We start from the raw sequence: 16,123 nt of genomic DNA on the forward strand, positions 1-16,123 counted from the left end.
GGAGAGGACTTCAAGAAAATCCTTTGGAAAATAGAAGGTTTTAAGGCCAGCACCCTTGAAAGTACTGAGGTATCCATGTTTCCTATCCCAGGAGAGCCGGGTGAATAAGGGTCAAGTGGTGTCAAAACGCTTGTTGATTCAATGGTGGATGCGAAGAAGTGCTGCTGCTGGGAAGATAAAAAGTGTGATACAAGTCTGGATTGGAGCTGAGAAGAACCTGAAAGCAGAGGGGACAGAGTCTGGGTCACTTCAGGGTGACCAAGGGCTCAGTAGATAAATGCCCACCAATGTCGGAAGCATCAGGTGAGAATAGGTGAAGCTTGACTCTGCAGCCACGGAGACCAGGAGATGTTGAGGACAACCAAAGTCTGGAGGTGAGCTGTCCCACAAAGGATGCCGAGTGCTGGGGGGGGGTCAGTGTCCGGATTGAACACCAACAAGCCTTGGAAACTGCAACCCACTTGGTCAGAGGAAAGAGGCTTCGATGAGGACCACCAAGGTGCTGGAGATTCTTCAAGCAATGGAGAGTCTAGAGCAACCCCAGAAAGTTAAAGTTGCCTTCACAGGGACCCACAGGCCAACAGACCATGGATCGCAAAGGGACGTCAAGAGGAATCACAAAATACCAGCCCACGGAACACTCATGGAGTGTAGGCCGGTAATCTTCAGTGAAAACACTACTTGGGGTCTGGACTACAAGTATCCCAAAGCAGAGCCTCAGGGATTGCCAAAAAGCGTATGCTGCTGCAAATGGACACGGTGTCCAGAGGTATAGGTTTAACGGTCCCCACAAGGGTTGCGGGTCCCAGATGTGCTGAGAGCACTAGTCAACCTCTGGGACACTTGGGAACCTACCTCCTGTGTTGCAGAAATCTTTGGAGTCCTCACGAGCTCGGGAGATGCAAACCGGTCAGATGCGTTTAAGGTGCCTGCTGTACAGGGGAGTAACTCCTTTACTTCAAGGGAGATTCTTCAGTCATCCAGCGTAGTGTAGATAGTTGAAGTACTTGGTTTCTGTAGCAAAGTTTTTTCCAGGTAAATCCTAAGTCCTGTAGGCAGGGGTTCCTACCTTATACCCAAGGAAGAGGTGGGAAAACTCTGGGGACCACCTATGGGAGGGTCAGGACAGAGGGGTGGTTACACCCGTGTCCTTTGTCCAGTTTCTCACCAGCCAATGGGTCCTGCAGCCGGTTTGAACTGGACTCTGCACAGGGACACCAAATGTTCCCCCAGTGCAGACATCAAAGCACTCTCAGAGTGCACCCACCCAGCCCTAATGCACTAAAGCCTCTCTCTGAGATGGTTACACCTCCCTGTGACAGGAAACCTATTGTCTTGCCCTCCCCTGCTCTAGCTCGGCTCAGCAGCAGGAGGGCAGATGCGTGTCTGTGGTTGGCAGCATCCATTTTGTGATGCCAGGTTCTGTAAAGCTGGTACCAGGTGTACCGGTGTGGTCATATTTCTCCCTCTAGGAGGGTAGAATCATACCGCCCACACCGGTTACTTGTGTGTAGATATGATTCCAAGGTGTTTGACACCAAACAAGACATGTTTCCATGCAGCCGTTTTAAAGTTAGCATTTACCGCAAGGTTATAATGCACTTAAGTATATATGGTTTGGTTGCATCACTAACAACCTTGGAGGATAGATTCTGAAGGCTGCAGAGGGGTTCTGTTCATGCATGGGCACCCTCTTACACAAAACCCAGCACCCTGCCTTCAGGATTGATAAGGACTGCCATAGGGGTGACTATTAGTTAGATATAGTGAACCTATATCTTAGTAAGGGGTGCATGCACCAACTTACACAGGTTGCAGTAGCAGGCCTGTGCTGTCAGTTTGAGTGGTCTTTCAGGGCTGGCCTCTCGGGTACCTATGCCCTAGGTACATAGTATACCATATACTAGGGACTTATGAGGGTACCCCAGAATCCAATCTGGAGTGTACCTAAAGAACATGCAATCAATTTAGAGGAGAAAGCAGCTAGGCTGGGGTCCTGGATAGCAGGATCCCAGCCAGTCTTAGTCGAAAACAGTGAAACATCAACAAAAAGTAGGGGTAGCTATAAGAAGCAGATCCTACTCTCCTACATTCCCTTTAGACAGTCACACCCAAAGGGAGCGAGGTGTGTCTCTCACACCCTGATGGCTCATCACCAGGCTGATGGGACATCCAGAGCTAGATGGGAGGGAGGAAATACTTGCATCTTAATAGAGCTGGGCCTTCCCCATCCAAAGAGATGCTTACCCCCTGTAGTGAGTTGTCTGGAGCCAGGGCAGGAAGAACAGGGGCCTTGTGTAGTTCAAAGGCCTCTCTGTGAAGTCTCCTCCACTTCAAACACCCAAATGGGTATAAATACTGAACCTCTTACACCATGACTTCAGTACACTCTGGACCTGAGGAGACTCTGCTGGGAAGAAGGACTGCTGTGCTGCAGAAAGGACTGGAACAATGCTGAACTCTGCTGGATTTTCCGGACTACTGCTCTGCTGTGCCTGCCATGTTGCCCCATGCCTGGTGGCGAGAAGGACTAGACCTGAATCTCCAAGAACCAATTACTCCAAGGGCTTGCTGGCTTGCCAGCTTTTCTTAACCCCTTCGAGGCTGATGACGAGCTGGGCTCGTCATGGTGTAGCCTCCTCAAACACTGATGACGAGCCCAGCTCGTCATGAACAATGGGATTTAGAAATCTGCAGCACAGCAGCAGAATACCATGAGCATCGATGGTGTTAAGTCTCAGGGACATCAAAGACCTGACTGTGAGGCTCAATGATGACTCAACACCTTTATCATAAGCAGTTCAGTGATGACGGGAGACCCGATGCATAGTGATCTCACCATCGATGCAGTCTCTGGAAAGGTAATGTTTGTAGTGGGGCTTCTGTTTCTGACCCACCCTCCATCATGGCCGGCTTGACTTTTCAGATTTGACCTGTTCCAGCGTGATCAGATAGCCCCGGTTGGCGCTTTATAACTCTACACACTGTAATTCAAGATATTCAACAATTCATGACACTGGTTCTGCTCATTAGAATTTTGTTCTTTCAGTGTTGTTTTGTTCCTTAAATTAAGTTACATTTTTCTTTTCTAACCTGCTGTGGAATATTTTTATGTGGTGTTTTCACTGCTTTATTGATTTAAGTGTTGCACCAAACATTACAAATTGACTCTTAAGATAAGCCTAACTGACTTACCCTGACTAGAGTGGTGGACCCCACTTGGACAGGGTGCATTCCTCTGTCAACTACAGACCTCATTTTACCTGGTACTATTTGGCAAACCTTCAGAAAACTTTCCAAAAAGTATGCTTATCCCCTACAGCTCCTTCTTGGTTAGTTTCTGAGTGATCTGCCAAGCAGGGGCCAAGAAAAAGTGTCCCAAAACACTTTTTTTCCACATGCATTTGTCATAGGAAGCATTAGACAATGATACAGGAAAAACTGGGTGACCAGAATTACATGAAATTTGGCAGAAATCTGGATTTGTATACAGAAAGCGGGATTTCCATGATGTGGTGTAATTCTTTTTAGCCGTTTTAAAGAATTAAGGTTTACAATTTATAAATAACTAGGTTGGGAGTTCCTGCAGTAGTCCCACATGGAGAAATGTCAAAATACACAATTTGATTAGTCCGTTCTGATGGATATCCACGGGATAGGGCTCTGAGATTGCTGTCCACAACATGAAAAAAAATGTTGCAACCACCATTTAGGGTCCAGGACTCAATCTCTGAGTCCTCAAAAACAAAATGAAAAAAACGCATAAGAGGCCAGGGTGAAAATGCCACTGACCCACTAAGCCTTGTGGGGGGGATTCTTAATGGGAACCCTTTTGGGACGAAAATCTAAAAAAAAAATCTTCAGGCTTGCGGCAATCCCAAGGAATTTCAGCAGAAGCCAACAACGCCCCGTGTCATCCCATGGGACTTGTGTAGGACTCCTATGAGAGTTCATAGGGTCCCAAAAAATATTTGGGTCTTTGACAGGAAACCCTGCGCAGTGAGGGGTTGACACCCTTTTTACAATGGCAGTTTGTGCTGGGGGCCTATTCCACCTGCCGAACAAACTGTCATTGTAGAATGGATGTTTCCGACCGCCCTATTGGCGGTCGCATTCTAATTCTGCGGTCGGAACCCCCGACCTATGGTCAGGCAGTTCCCTTCCGCAATGCTGTCATCTGCCCAACATCGTTATGAGACCCGAAAGGTTTATGTCTACGCTGGGGGCTGGGGATCGAAAGCTAGACCCTGCACACAACCCCTCAGAGCAGGGCCAACGTCCTGTACAGAGGTTAGGTCTATACAGGTGATTGCTGCAGGCCCTGTGCTCATCTTCCCACTATTATATGTCTGCCTGGGGGCTAGGCAATGACCTTTGCTAAACTCACTCTGCGTAAGGCCCAATTGGATTATGATCATAGTGGTATTTGGAGTAAAACATGATCAAATGGAGGCCCTGCTTTAATTCAATGGCCTGCATAGCTGAAAGCCGTGGGTTATATTGGCATGGGTTGAAGGTGAAGTCAGATATGAAAAGAGCAAATAACTGCACATAACAAAACAATCATCAGTAACAATTAACACTTAATCAAATAAAAGATTGCTTGCCCTAGGTGATACTATTAGTGATGTAAATGGCAAGGCGATATGTGATGTCACCAGTTATTTTATTAATAATGCAATTAGTCTGCTATCAGTGACATCAGTTATGCGTCTAGATCAGTGTAATGGAACATCTCAGTGGTTTATAGTGTGAACATTGTATTATTTGTCTCATCAATTGAACCTTTTTAAAGGAATTTCAAAGCTTTTTTTACTAATTCTTATTTTTGACTTCTGAGCAGTTAAGCTTTGAACTCTCTGTTAATTCACATTTTTCAGTGAATGTTTGCGTGTTTCAGTCATACCCATCGACAGCAGCACTGTTAGAGTCAGCGCCAAGCCAGTATACCAAGGGTTGAAATAGAATGGATGGGGACATCATTTAAACAGGGCGCATGTTGCTAAAACTCCGACAGCAGGTCTCAAGCAGCAGCTGAGGCTGAAAAAGCAAAGGTCTCAAAAGTAAACAAATCTAAGAGCATGGCCCCAGCTGGGCTTGGGAGATTTAATTATCGAAGTGTAAGAGCTCGCACAGCCGTCTGCATTTTTGCAGACAGTTCATGTCTGTCTTCCACTATGAACGCGAATCCCTCTAAACGGGCCCAGGGACTCTGCAGCTCCAAAGTCTTGCTCCTCGTTTTTGCAAGGGAAAGGTTACAGGAATTATGGGAAATTCCTCACTAACAGATGTAGTGGCATGTAACCCGGGTGCCATTTAGCCATCTACTCACTGTCTATAATGAAGCTTTCTGGCTCTCCTAGGGAGCGGGTCCAAACCGTGCCACGACTCTGTTGCCCTATTGGAGGCGAGGGAGGGTTGTGAGTGCTGTGCGCAGCGCCACAAAGCAACAGTGCAGGGTGGCTGGGAGGAATCATCACAACTCCAGAAATGTTCAGCCTCCAGGCTGTGGAATGGTGGATACGGTGGGCTTCCTGACTGGGACTGCTGCGCCATGAGGCCCAGGTGTCTAGGCCACACGAGAGCCAGCACATCACCAGGAGGACACAATTCTAGGTGTCTTATATTTTACACCTAGCTTCAATACCACCTTCTACATACTAGTCATCAGCCAAGCATTGTGATTATTGGCCAATGTTTACAATACCAATGAGTTGTCTGTGAGTAGGCAGTGAGTTTCTATTTCTCTAATTGGTCTGCGTCCAGTATCTATGGTGCTGCAGAAACTACAAGCTGATCTTTTTTTCCAGTGCATGTTTTGCTTGCAGTTAGACGTGCTGCTCGCAGCTGCAGTGCTAGGGCATTAGTTAGCTACTTCCATAGATAATGGTACCTAGTATATTGTAGGATGTGTGAGCTGCCCCCATAAGTAACACAGTTCTTTTCTTTCAGTTTCATATGGCAAGAATTTAGCCAAAGGTCATTGAAGCGCTGCTTTACATGAGCACCAAATTACATTAAACAAGGTCAGATTTTTATTTTTAAGGCATGGGTAGGTTACCTGGTTTGGTCAAATTCACAGGATGTTGAACTAACCTGGTTTCTCTATCCTGATTCCTCAGTATCAATTTCGGCAGCTCTGGCCATTAGGCTAGATCTCCTCCCTTCATTAACACAATAATGAGCTTCCTTCATTTACTTTTTCTCTCCTTGTCACAGAGGTCACTCCTACCACTCTCTCAGGTAGCTGCCAGGCATCAGCATATCCATGAAGAGCATCCAATCAGGTAAGGTTGCTGCACTAATTTGCATGAAAATGAGAAAGCAGAAATGCACTGCATCTACTAAAATATGGCACACACTGGTGCTCTTTCCTGGCGCTAGTGCACTTTGTGCTGATTAGCGCCAATGCAGGCACCCTTGCACTATGGTGCAAGGGTGTCTGTGTTATGGGCATGAGCACTTTTGCCAGGAAGGGATCTCTTCCTGCACATAAACAATCAATAGAGGAAATTTCCTCATTCTATAGGTGATGCATGATGCATCACCCATAGGAAGAGGAAGTAACAAGGTTACGCCTCTTTGTGGTAGGCACAGGTTTTTGATGCAATCCCAGGTGTACTGCATTCAGTAAATCTGGGATTGTGTCCAGATCCATGAGAGGATGTACAGGAATGCCCATGCTCCGCCTTCCACTATGAAATATAGCACACCACACACAAGCTGCAGGATTGTGTTACATTTGATTACAGAGATGTGCAAGGCATCGAAGATCGCCCTTTGCATGACATCTTAAATCTTACTGAAGCCTTTGGGTGGGTCTGGATGTGATTACCTTCTCATCTCTGGGATACATTTCGGCAGGTCAAACCGTAAAAAAATATATTGAGGGAAATATGCATGGATAATACGAGGACATCCAGATTTTGATGTAGTAGGCATCAAAATCTGCATGTTGTGCCCACTATTGTGGGCAATAGGCAAAATTACTGCACATATTAAATCCTAATATCTCAGTGTTGGATTAAATTGTGTGCGATAATTATCATATAGGACTGCTTGACACTAGTAACGAAACATTCTATTTGGTATTCGATGTCTGATAAAGCAATATTTTGCTACAATTATTTTGCATTTGGGTACATTGTGGAACATCGTGATAATCCACCCCAATATGGACAAATGCAATAATAATAAGAGAGAGCGAATACAAAATAAATAGATAAGAAGTTAAACAATTCATTAGCACAGTGAGCATTACCCCAATATGACCCACATGTCATCAGAGTTTGGCATTTTCTTAAAACTTTCTAGTTGGCAACTAGAATAACATGTTTCCAAAGGAAAGTTTGAAGGTGTAAATGAGTGCACTAAATAAGACAGAGACTGTTAAATGCCTGAATTTTTTGTCTGAAAACAGATGCTTGTTTCAGTGCTGTGGAGACATCTTCAAGTTGCCATGATTAGAGGTTATTAAACTTAACTTGAAATTCACGTGGCTAAAATTAGCTAGATTTTTGCTGCTGGCAGTCTTGAAACATCACTTTGATTTACCAGAATTTTAGCGATTTTTTAAAACGTTTATGATCACGGTTGCCACTGGTCTAATTTCCATGGTTTAAGATTTAGAGAGCAGTTAGAAAAAAATGTTAAAATACTTTTGTAAGGAAAAATTGATTAGTTATACAGAGTATGAACAATAACATGTCTAAATCATTTGTAAAAAATCAAAAAACACATTTTCATTCGAATTTAGAAAATATAACTTTAACATAATATCTCCCTACTCGTCTGTCCTGTGTGCATGAAGGACGTAGGTCAGACGAGCATCCGACTGCCATACCAGCAGGATTAACACCACCCGACAAGTAGTTGACGGTCCCACCCGCGATATTGTAATGAGACCACTGTGTAGACGGTCGAAAACTACCTGTTTCTTCTGTAGTTCGCCCAACATCATAATAAGGGCCTTACGGTGACATGCATCAATAAAACGTTTTGCGATTCCTTATTAGCGATTTGTAAGGAATCGCAAATAAGGAATCGCTAAACGGGATGCATGATTTAAATTGCATAAAATTTGCGAATCGGTAAAAATCACAATTTTTACCGATTCGCAAATATTATGCGAATTCCAATTTTCGATGCCGCAATTCCCATTGATTCCTATGGGCCAAAAGGCCCATAGGAATCAATGGGAATTGCGAATTCGCAAATTGGAATTCGCAAAATGTTGATGCATTCCATGGGTGCAGTGGGGGGTCCAAAGAACCCCCCCCCTGCACCCCTGAAATGTATTTTGGAGTGCATGTTTCAAACTACATGTCCTAAGGACATGTGTGTCTGTAACATGACAGTGTTTTAAATGCAAATTAGAGCATTTTAACACATTTTCGCAAATTACCACGAGGATCAACCTCGTGGTAATTTGCACCCCCTAATTGCGTATTCGCAATTTTAAAATTAATCATGCATTGCTTTTAAGTAATCGCAAATTTGCGATTCCTTAAAAGCAATCGCATTTTTGGAATTTGCTAAAAATAGCGATTTTCCCAAAAATGCATGATGCATCTCTAAACATGATTTTGCATTCGCAAACGGCCGATTTTAGCGATTCGCAACGTTTGCGCATGCAAAAATCGTTGATGCATGTGCCTGTTAGTGAAAGTGATGAGGTTGTCAAAGCCCTGCAGCTCTCTGATTAAGTGGTACACAAAAGTTTGCATTAAATGCAGTTATCAATTAATTTTTCTACTTTGTAAGTCTGCTCATAAAGGTCTATTGCTTGAATAACCTTCAAATCCCAATGACACTTAGGGCTTATTTACAGACCCCTTGCACTGCCGTTGTGCAACTTTTGAAGACGCTCCGGTGGCGCAGAGTGCAGATCCATATTTACGAGGCCATGCAAAGCGACTTTGCTTTGCTTTTCCAGGCCTCATAGAAATGGTGTCTGGTGCAAGTCGCTGCAGTGCCTTACACTGCAAAGGTGAGCAATCCATGGGTGTTGCAGTGGGTTTTCCCACACAACGCTCATGGGTTTTGACACATTCCCAGGTTTACAAGTATCTGGAAACCTGGGAAAGCATCAAAAGTGTACACCTCTCCAGTGTGTTGTAGCAAGGGAAAATATATTTATTTCTCGTTGTTATTTCCTCCGTCTGTGTGAGCTGCATTCTGCAATACACATGGAAAGAGGAAAAGCCTCCATGGATTGTTTTTCTGCAGGATGGTGTCCCTTGCTGCACAAAATGAATTCTGCCAACCTCACAGACACCCTTGCACCGTGGTGCAAGGATGCAAGGGTGTCTGCATTGACACTGGGCACCAAAATGGATTCCTGGCCAGGCTGTAAGAACAGGAATGCACAGTATCTTGTAAATACAGTACATTACTGCCTTGTTGAATTGGCAGCGCAGGAAAAAGACTAACAGTGCTGCCCTATGCCAACTTATTGTAAATGAGGCCCTCAATGCAGAAAAAGCACAGATTAGGAAAGATTATTTGGACTGGAAACACAAGTAATTGTTAGCACAGAAGTTATGCAAGCTGGCCCAGTTTCACTAAAGGGAGGTGCATGTAGGAGAATGGTCATTTAGTAGACTAGGAGCTCACCTAACATGTGGCCTGTTGTAGCCAGGCCATCATTAAATTCTAAAAGCAGATGTCCAGTTGGCAGTTTAATTGCAACGGGACCTTTGATTTTGGTTTGTGGCTGTCTACTCAGTCAATTTCTAGGGGCTACTACTAAAAACATATGTGGGGGAATAGGAGACAAGCAGAAGCTCACATCATGAAGGCTGCAGATTTTTATCCAATAGACAGAACATTAAGGGCCAAATACAAGTTTGGGGGTGTGAGGACCGCTAGACTCATGGTGACATGGCGGTGGCAGTCCAGCCACCCCCGCATTGGCGGTCTGACCGCCCCATTACGACTTGTGTGGTCGCACACCATGAAACCACCAACAGGGAACTGCCATTCCCTAGAGGCGGTGCAGCGGTCCTGAGGCCACAATATGCTTTGTAGGACTACTGTGGTCCTGCCAAGCATATTGCGAGTTTACTCTTTGCCAAGACACCATGAAAACTGTGGCAGAGAGGAAACAAATGGCAGCATATCAGTCGCTGTCACTGACCATGTCATGAGTGATGTAATATGTGATGTCATCAGCAGTGCATTACACGCGCAAGTTATAGTGAGTCCAACTAACTATAACGTGGGAATTTCAATGGTTTTATGTCAGTAAATTTCCAGGTAACTATAACTGGTGTGGAACCTATGTTTTTTTCTGTGAATTTAATAGGTTTTTTAAATGCTAATTCCTAACTGTAACTGGTGTGAAACCTATGGTTTTTTTCAGTGAATTTCAAAGGTTTTTTTAATGCTAATTCCTAACTAAAAGTCTCACTTTATAAGTAAGACTGTTAGCGCTCTAGTTGTTTTTTAGAACACTCTGATACATACTATCATTGGGCTATACTTGCACTACATCTGTCTGATATTTGGGCTACATTTGTATTTTTTTGTCTCTGGTGGCCATCTTTGGGCTACATTGGGCTACATTGGGCTACATTTGGGCTACATTTGGGCTCTAACATATATATAGCCCAATGTAGCCCAATATATATTTTTTAAAAGTTAATTTTCTTAAAAACAACTGGAGCATATATCTTGAGACATAGCAAATGCACATCGGGCTACCAGTCCTTACAATTTTTCAAATTTTTTTTTGTATTTTTTTTTGTATTTTTTATTTTTTGCCCTGGAGCGCTCCCGGTGCGCGCCCGGTGAGCGCCCCGGAAAGCGTAGTATTTTATAAGCGCCCCGGTGCACGAACCGGGAAGCGTCCCGTTAGCGCCAATGTGGCGATCGAAAACAACATCCTGACGCGTCGCGTAAGCGTGACGTATCGCGTAGCCACGCAATGTGTCTTATGACGCGCTGCGTAAACGCACCCGGAAGCGCTCCACGGCACGGCCCGGAGCGCGTAACGTAAGCGCGCCGGAGCGAGTAACGTAAGCGCATCGGGTCATGTGACTTGAAAATAACACTTTTCATTGGTTCCTAATATTTTTTTTTCCAAATGAGGAAAGCCCCCACCTTTTTTCCTCATTCTTACTTTCTTCTTTGAGAGAGCAAGAGCTATTTCTTTGTGAGAGACCAATAATGGCTACTCTACTTGCTGCTGCTGGTGTTCCAACACCACCACCACCATCACCACCAAAAGGACCACCACCACCTCTGCTTTTTGGTGGTGAGCAGGACGAAGAGGAGGAAGAGGAGCAGGAGGAGCAGGAGAGACAGTTCCTACCAGAGGAACCCCACCCATCTCTTGTAAAGGAGCACTACATTTGGCAATTCTTTAAGTTTCCTGCAGGACTGAAGAAAGTTAATGCCCCTAAAGTAACATGTCTAATTTGCATGAACATCCTTTCACGTGGCAATCCTGCTAAAAAATATAGTTTTGGCAACCACACCATGATTCGCCACATGGAAAGGTGGCACCCAAACATTTTTGGCCCAAGCACAGGTGAGAGCTATGGCTGAAAACCCACAGACCCCTCAAGTGCGGAATCATCTTTTGCAGCACCTGAAGGGCGTCAAATGGTGCCCAACATCCAAAGCAAATTCTCAAACTTCAAAATAGTTTGTATTTATTGTGGGGCTACTATTGCTTATGGTGAAAAAAGTATCACCTTAATTAACAGAGCAGAAGAAAACCACAAGTGCTCTCACAAACGAAAGCAATGATTCTTTATTGTTTTTTTTTTTGCTCCTGTTGAGCCATTTTCAACTCCATCTGTTTTTTTCGAAGTACTAAAAAACCAAAAAAAATATAAAATTGTTTTAAAAAACCAAAAAAATATAAAACAACAAAAACAATTTAAAAAAGTTCTTTTCAGAAATACCTCCCATTTATATAAAATGACTTAAATTATTAAACTCTGCCATTCTCTTTTCTCCCCGGTGCGCTCCCCGGTGCGCTCCCCGGTGCGCTCCCCGGTGCTAGGGGGTCAGGGGGGTCTACTCTGCCCCCTTATGGTCAATTCCCCCTTTGTTTTGGCCACCTCTTGTGTCTCGATCCTACCGAGACACAAGATGGCGGCCGCTCCGGACTGTTTAGAATGTTTACAGACACCCGAGAGCCAATCAGCTTTCCGTGCGCAAGTCGCGTGGCGCGCCCGGAGGGCTTCCCGGTGCGCGTACCGGGGCGCGCTTAAAGATGTATATATTTTTTTTAACCTAAATTACTCAAAATCCACTGGAGCACATATCTTGAGACATAGCAAAGGCACATCGAGCTACCAGTCCCTACAATTTGGCCAAGTTTGGTGTAAATCCATTCAGCCGTTCGGGCTAAAAGTGAGGTCGACCGCCCTATGGAAATTAACATGGGGAAAACACGTTTTGGGACCCCCTTTTATCTCGGCACCCGCTTGACAAATCCCACCCAAACTTTCAGGGAAGGACCGGGGCGCCGCGAGGCCATTTTAAGGAAATTTTCAGGCAGATTCGTCAACCGGCGCCAAAGTGATTCCAAATAGAATTTTGAGATTTAACATTGAAAAAAATCTTAACTATAACTACCTACTGGCGACCCCCAGTAGGTAATATATATATATGCGTCCAATGCCTGCTCCCAGAAAAGGAAAAAGCGTGACACAACTCCGAGGATAAAGGCAAGTGGCTTTATTGATTTTGTTTTGAGCGTGGTGCTAAGTAGTTCCTGAAACGCTCAGGCATACGCGTTTCAAGCCTCCAATGGCTCTCATCAGTGCCGGTTCCACGAACTCCACGCTCGCTCTGGGGGTCAGATGGCTTACAGGTGGTAGATAGACCGCACCCATGATGGCGTCATCGAGCTCCACCTCCAATGTGGGATGTACTCGCCCCTCACACTCTTCCTGTCGAGCAGATGCATGCTGGTAGGTGTAGTCCTTAAGCGTGCCTGTACAGTGACAGCAACACTTCTAACATCAAGTGATGTCCCAAATGTCTAGTTAAGGGCCACACTCCAGCTCAGGTGCCCAGCAGGGTAAAACAAAGCCTCTTGCCAAACCTCTTGATCAGGTGATCTTATTGCCTCCTCTCTCCCCTTGCCGCACCTCAAACCATACTGGAAATCCAACAGCTGGGGGGGCACCGTGATTTGCAGTTTTGCTACAATTGTCCACAAGGTTGCTGGTCACTACACGGTGCACCTGACCGAGAGGGTGTGCCGCAATGTCAGCGACCTGCTTGCTGACTTAATATGCGTCCAATGCCCGCTCCCAGAAAAGGAAAAAGCGCGACACAACTCCGCGGGTAAAGGCAAGTGGCTTTATTGATTTTGTTTTGCGCGTGGTGCTAAGTAGTTCCTGAAACGCTCAGGCATACGCGTTTCAAGCCTCCAATGGCTCTCATCAGTGCCGGTTCCACAAACTCCACGCTCACTCTGGGGGTCAGATGGCTTACAGGTGGTAGATAGACCGCACCCATGATGGCGTCATCGAGCTCCTCCTCCAATGTGGTATGTACTCGCCCCTCACACACTTCCTGTCGAGCAGATGCATGCTGGTAGGTGTAGTCCTTAAGCGTGCCTGTACAGTGTATACACATATATATTACCAGTAGGTAGTTATAGTTTGGACCTATTATCCATAGGAACTCTGCAACATTCTATTGGCAATAACTTTAGCGTTGATTGTTGAATCTTCTTGAAATTTTCCAAACTTTTGGCCAGCTCAGTTCCACTCCTTCCCCAAATGTTTGGAGGTGATTGGTGAAGCTGGGGCAGAGAAAAAAGTGGGTCCCAAAACGTGTTTTTCCTATGCAATTTCCCATTGGACCTTTCGCCGAGGCTTCAGCTCGAACGGCTGAACAGAATGACACCAAATTTGGCACAGAGGTAGTCCTCAGTTCCGACTTGTGTCTTTGGCATATCTGGTGTCAATCTGTTAAGTAGTTAATTTGAAAATTACGGTTAAAGTCATTTATATATCTATGGGCGCGGAGGATCTGCGGATTGTGTGAGGATTGGCCTCGCAGGATAAGCGCACGGTCCCGATCACACGATCAATTCTAATTGGCTGTCAAGTGGTTGTAAACATTCAAAATCAGGAACTGTTGGCAGCCATTTTGTGCCTCGGTAGAAGCGAGGCTGAGGAAGTCATTGAAATAGGTGTGCAACGTGTGAAAAGGGGGCAGGGTAGACACACCCTCACTCCCTAGGCCTGCTCATGGGGTCATATAAGAACCCGTAGGGACAAAAAAGTAAGATAGTATTTTTCACGGGATGTGCGTAGGATCCGCGCATTTCGCCACCGAAAAAAAAGAATGATGTATTTTTGAGATATACTTCAAGCTTATGTGTATAGATGTTGGGTGGCTCTAAAAGGAGCCCTTGTGTTTATTGAGAGATTTTAGTACTTACAAGTAAGTACCGATGCATATTGAAACAAAGATTTTTGTGGTATAGGGACACCATTCTATTATCTCTGAGAAAAGTAGAAACAGATTTATTCAATTTTTTTCCTAGTTTTCTCAATCTGTGGATAAAATAGATTGGAGTAGTTCCATTTCTGCCTGTGGCATATGTTAGAATAGACATAGGGAGTTTGGGGAAAAAGTGAAATTAAAACAGAAACGAAATGATTGGTTGTTTGACAACATTCTACACAGAAAACGAGGGTGCATGTTTCTGTTTTTTAAAAGCATTATTCTTATTTGTTATCAGAACGTGATAGAAAATAACATTACATAGTATAAGGTAGTATATTGAGAAGTCGAGCACACTTGCTGTTTTTTTTAGCAACATTGTGTGATGAACCTTTGCGTTCTTTGGGAGCCAGTATTGCTTTTTTGCATTGGTAGATGCTAATTTGTATATGGAAATTCAATCTACTTTGGATTTTGAAAGTGAGAATAGATTTCACTGGTCTGTCTTTCAAAATGCAAACTATGTTTGCTATGGGAGGGCGGGAGTCCGGAGAGTTCCGCTCTGTCAAATCAAACAGCAGTATACTGGGGGTAGGCCCCCCTAGACACTGCAGGAGCCGGTCGTAGTAGTTTCAAGGGCCCTCGAGGGCACAGGCAGAATGCTACGCAGTCTGCCTCCCGTAATACACACATTCCCAGGGGTGGTGATTCCCTGAGCTTGAGGCGGGTCGTTGAGGCCCACATACTTGTAATTTTGTAGGGGGTTGGATGTGAATGTGGTGCCAGGGGGTTGTAAAGCTGGTACACAGTGTTTTGTTTTACTTTGCTTTCCTTTATGTCATGTTGTAATGACCGGATTCTCAGACCAAGAATTACCCACTCACCTAGATACAACCAACCCGGCCAAAACGTAACACCATCCCTTCCCGGACCCTATTTACAATAATTCCTGAATACTTACCCGGGAATGGGGCACTCGCAATGTACAAGCTTATATCATCAAAAATACTGCTAGATCTAAGGGGTTACTAAGAATAGTCACTAATAACTACGGAATTCCATGTCCCAGGCTATGATCTTACCTTATAGCCCGCGACAATCTGGCTCGGACTATTCTACCCTCCTTCTCATGGTGGAGAGCAGCTCACTCTATCATACAAACCACAATTGGTGTTCTCATTAACGCCCTATCTTGAGCGGTCTCATTACATACCTTCCCCAATTGGTACTCTGACTAATGCCCTATCTTGAGCAATCTCATTATACACCAATCCCAATTGGTGTTCTCATTAACACCCTATCTTGAGCGATCTCACTATCCTAATAATACCTTTCTCTCTCTCTTTATTGGGAAAGTTTCTTTATAACTAATATTTAATGGGGGTCTATCTTATATAAATTGTTATCCCTCATGTGATAGATAGGAAATCCAATCCTCTCACACAAGAACTGTCAAATTGTTACACTTAAGAATTATTCCTTGACATAAAACTCACATCAATCTCCCGCATCAGTTACCTGTAGGAAGGGAATCACCCATCCTTTCATACGATAGCACCTGGCTGTAAAGAAACGTTAGTTTTTAGTCATAAGAAGAATAAACAAGTGTGTGTTCGTTACAAACTGGGGTCCCTTTATTACACAATAATAAACAAAGAAAACATTATATTATAAAGTCACAATACTACCTAACAATCTAAGC

The sequence above is a fragment of the Lissotriton vulgaris genome, chromosome 1_1, assembly GCF_964263255.1.
Source record: "Lissotriton vulgaris chromosome 1_1, aLisVul1.2, whole genome shotgun sequence".
Lineage (NCBI taxonomy): Eukaryota > Metazoa > Chordata > Amphibia > Caudata > Salamandridae > Lissotriton > Lissotriton vulgaris.